The sequence below is a fragment of the Capsicum annuum genome, chromosome 9 (genome assembly GCF_002878395.1).
Source record: "Capsicum annuum cultivar UCD-10X-F1 chromosome 9, UCD10Xv1.1, whole genome shotgun sequence".
Lineage (NCBI taxonomy): Eukaryota > Viridiplantae > Streptophyta > Magnoliopsida > Solanales > Solanaceae > Capsicum > Capsicum annuum.
In genome coordinates, this window is record NC_061119.1 from 57022551 (window position 1) to 57027862 (window position 5312).

A 5312-nucleotide genomic window follows, 5' to 3' on the forward strand; every position below is an offset into this window, starting at 1 on the left:
TTTGTAAGCTGTAATTCATCAGATTATTCCGGTGGTCGTCAGAAAAGGCTCAATCATGTACTGTACGGATAACAACTAAGAAGAAGACGACTACAGTCTATTAAGTTTAGGCTCATAAACCGTTATTCAAGTCTATTAAATACTATCATCGAGGTATATCATGTCTATTATAGATTGCGTGGTTGTTGGTGGTATATTTTATGGTGAATGGGAGGAGACTCCTAAATGTTGAATTTGAAAAATTGTGTCTAAGAAGACAGTGTCCTTTGTCCTTCATCACAACGGTTCATACACCGATATGGTTATAAGTGTTATGAAGAGCGGTGAGCAAGTTGTGATCAAAGTGATGTGGTAATTAGTTACTTGATAAACGGGACGAAGAAAATCTATCCAACATTCATAAGGAATGATAGACACATGAAATTATACATATTTTTCATTGATGCTAATAACTCTAGACCTATATTGTGGGTTAAAATTGTCGGAAGGTTTCGAGAAGAAGCTTCCACATCAGCCCCACCCCCACCCCCGACATTGGATGATACGTCAACGAAATACGATTGCATGGGTGGTGATGAATGGAATAATAGTAAAGATTATGAAGAAGAGGAATGTGGAGGAGGTGAGGACGAGCAGTTCGAATCATAATGAAGCCACTCTTTCTCGAAGGACACCAATATTTTTGTAGGACAAACATTCAGGATAAGAATGGTTATGTAATTTAAGTAGGAAAAGATTGAAGAAATACTAGACTGTACAAATTATTTATTATATACTAATGCCACTGTTGATTTCTACACATAATAGATAGATTATCAATTTTTTGAGAAGTTGATTATTCACCAACTCGTAGGTTTATGATCAATTATTTGAATATATGGACAAGTTAGAATAATGACCAAAATATAAAAATTAAATTAAAATTAAAGTATAAAAATTAACATCTTTCAAACATTGTAAAACAATTTAGATACATTAATTGTGATACCAAATCACTTTTGAACATGATCAAGTGATATTTAAGGCATGCTATAGTCGTAAATCAGTGAGATGAAATTAAAAAGGAAAGAAAAAATAAAATAAAATAAAATAAAATATATAAGCACCATCCAAACAATGCAAAACAACTAGATATCATCAAATGAGATTAGACGCGTCTAAGGAGCATAAGGAAGAGTGATGGTTGTGACTTGTGGGTGTTCATGGGACAAGTAGTGTTTGAGAATAAGTAGTCATTCTCAATGCAGATGTTTGTTTTAAGTAATTGGTTGTTACTACCATCACTCTTACTTATACTCTTTTGATCGAGTGTTCAATTGTTTTATACTCTCATATGATGATATTTAGTCATTTTTCATTGCTTGAATGATGTTTATTTATTTTAATTTATTTTATTTTATTTCTTCCCTTTTTAGTCTCGTCTTACTTGTCAATAGAATTAGATGATTGATGCTAGACTTATAAAGATATTGTGCAGATATTACATATAAATGTATGCATCTATACTAGACTAAATTAACAGTCATGCATCGACCAATTGAGTTTAGTGAAAAGTAAGACGAAACTAAAAAAGGGAGAAATAAAATAAAATAAAATAAATTAACATCATTCAAGCGATGGAAAGTGGCTAAATATCATCATATGAGAGTACAAAATAATTGAACAATAGATCAAATGAGTATAAGAAAGAGCAATGATATTAACAATCAATTACTCATAACAAACATCTGCATTGAGAAAGACTACTTGTTCCCAAACACTACTTGTCTCATGAACACCCACAAGTCACAACCTTCACTCTTCTTAATACTCATTAGACACGTCTAATCTCATTTGATGATATCTAGTTATTTTCAATTGCTTGAATAATGCTTATTTATTTTATTTCTTCTCTTTTTACTCTCATCTCACCGATTTATGACTATAGCATGCCTTAAATATTACTTGATCATGTTTAAAAGTGATTTGATGTCACAATTGATGTATCTAAATTGTTTTACAATGTTTGAAATGTGTTAATTATCATACTTTAATTTAATTTAATTTAATTTCTCTTTTTTTGTCATTATTTTAACTTGTCCATAAATCTAGATAGTTGATCCTAGACGTATGAGTAGGTGAATAATCTACTTCTCAAAAAATTGATATTCTATCTATCATGTGTAGAAATCAACAACGGTGTCAGTATATAATAAATAACTTGCATAATCTAGTATTTCTTAAATCCTGTTTTACTTCATCAATTTTAAGAAGCTCCAACTGTGCCTTGTTTAAAATTACAACTCTTTTAGCCATACAATGATAGGGTTTATAGTAAACCTTAATGATCGATTATAGTAGACATAAATATTTTTTAGACCTTTTTCAACGGTCACTTTTTTGGTAGCCCTACTATATAAATGACATGGACCTTTTTGAGATCCTCCATGTTCATTTATTCGTCCCTTTCTCATTTTGATTCAACAATATTAATGTCTCTCTATCTCATTTGGAACACTCCTTAGCTTGTTCCAAAGCTTTAATACGTTGCATAATTTCGGTGGTTGTCAGAAAAGCGATATCAAGTACAGTACAAAAATCATGTAAGAAGAAGAAGACTATAGTCTATTAATTCTAGGATCATAAATGAACTTGTTCTCATTGTTCAGATTTCTAGCACACTAACCAATGAAATTTGAAAAAAACTTTTACCATACAATCGGTAAGGACAGTCATAATCCATCAACAAACAAAAAAATATCAACTTAAAAGCACAGATTTTCAGTAAAATTAAATTCCATTTTTTAAGAAGATTTCAATTTTTCCATCCAAACCAAACAAATACTTAATCAACCAAATGGCCTATTGACAAAACAACATCCGAATTTCTTGGCACATCAACCGATTAAATTTGCAAAAAAAAATCACCATACAGTCGACAAGGACAACCATAATCCATTAACAATCAAACAAATATCAACTTAAAAACATAGATTTTCAATAAAATCAAGTTCCATTTTTTAAAAAATAAATCAATTTTTTCCATCCAAATCAAAAAAATACCTAATCAACCGAGTGGTCTATTAACATAACAACATTCAAATTTCTTGGCACATAGCCGATTAAATTTGTGAATAAATTTCACCAAGCAATTGACAAGAAACAATCATAACTCATCAACAATCAAACAAATACCAACTTAAAAATAAAAAAAATAAGTAAAATCAATCCTCATTTCAAAAAAATAAAAAATAAAAAAATTCCTCCAAAATCAACTCAATTACCACAAACTAAAATTGAAAAAAAAATCCATCAATATGGAGCACAAATTACTTAAGATATGAAGAGAAATTATTTAAAGTGGAAGATGAAAGGTCTTAGAGCTCGCTAGAGAATAAAAAAGAAATATGGAAGTTCGGGGAAGAGGAAAGAGAAATGGCCATGGTTTTGTGAGTGGGAGTGAGGAGAGAGAAAAAAGTTTTTGGTATTTAATGAAAAAGTGGAATTAAAGAAGTATTTAATAAATACATAAGGGGTGACAAAAAAAAAATTGTAACACTTTAACCCATACCCCATCACTTTAGCCAAAAATCCTAAAAATTTAAATAAAAAATAAAATGGTGTCTATTTCTCAAAATAAGTTTTCAAAGTGGTCTTTCAACTAAATCTTCTCTTGTAAGTGTATTAATCTTCACAAGATTGAGGATTCAAGAAAATAATTTCAAAACATCATAATTCATAGAGGCAAACACAGGAGGAAATAACATAGATGATAGGCAATACATAGTTGCGAACCATTAGTGCAATTTTTTGTTTTATTTCATTTGTTTTCCTAGAGTTGAATTTTCTTTTCTCTTTGTTGGTTCTTAGAAACCGCATTACGTATCATTGGACCTTTTCCACATAATACTTGATTATGGGGTAAAATTAGAAGTGTCAAATTGAACCCATAAACCTATAATCCGCCTAAACTTTATTGGGTTGGGTCAACAATGTTTTGGTTTCGGGTCAAGTTAGGTTATAACTCAAGCTAACCCATTTTATAAGAGGGTTAGTTTTGGCTACTCAACGGATCAATAATCAATCCGTGAAGAGTAGCCAAAATTTCCTTAGCTCCATCCAAATAATTAATGCTCTCACTGGACACTAAAAATGTCCAACTGGATTTGTGACTAACATAAAAAAAAAATAGTGGATTTATGTGATCTCTCATTTTCCTGTAACTGTTTTCAGTAGCTATCGGACAAACTTAGATTATAGCTGAAGTATTTTCATTTTTAGCAACTATTCTTTTTGTTAACTAAAGAGAGACACTTTGTGATGTCTACATTTTAGAGATATTTGTAAATTTCAAGTTATTCACTTTCAGCACATGGAATTACATGTAATTCGAGAGGATAATTTACATTTAGACCATACAAAAATAAATATTCAGATATGGTAATATCATGTAATATAATCATATTTCTGTCTTATCTTGTAAGTTGTTATTTGGTTTTCTATTGCCAACAAGATTTAGTAGTATGAAGTTTTTCTCACTTTGTAAAATTTGGAGTGGTGAATTTGGATGTTTTTCAAATTTCCCTCAACATTAAGAAAAGAAGTAGAGTTGATGAACATCACGTTAAATGATTATTGATTTCTCTTCAACATTAAAAATCAAAGTAAAACTAGAGAGTAGTGAAAGTTTTCTTTTAAGTTTCTTCGTGTGATTATATCTTCATAGTTGAAAAAATGATTTTTTTAGCCCTTTATAGTTTTTGTTTACAGTTTTATGATTTTTCAACAAGAGACAATTTTATTGGTGATTATGATAGCTGACAAATGTGATTACAGATGGTTACCGTGAAGTTCTTGAGAAGGTTGATGATCTTTACCTCAAAAGTTCAAAGTAGTGCCAAAAAATCAATATTATCATTGGTTCTATAAACTTTAATATTTCTTAGATCTTTATTAACATTCACATGTTTGAATGAATTCAAATGTATGATGTTTATAAGTGTTGTTATTTTCATAAAACAGAGAGCTTAAGAATTCTGAATATGTTTTTTATGACCGCTCGAAGCGCGGACATGTCGATTAGTTTTATTATATCTAGTATACATATCGATGTGATACTTGGATAATATTAAAATATTATTTCTAATTATTTCATGTTGAAATGTACCATTCAAGTATGTTAAATTATATTATTTTTAAAAAGTTTAAAAATTATATTACTTTAAAAAAGTTTAACAATCATATTATTTCTTAGTGAAATGCAAAAAAACAATTAAAAAATGTACAACTACGTACGTTTCAAATTTTCACAACTGTATGCATAGATTTTTAAT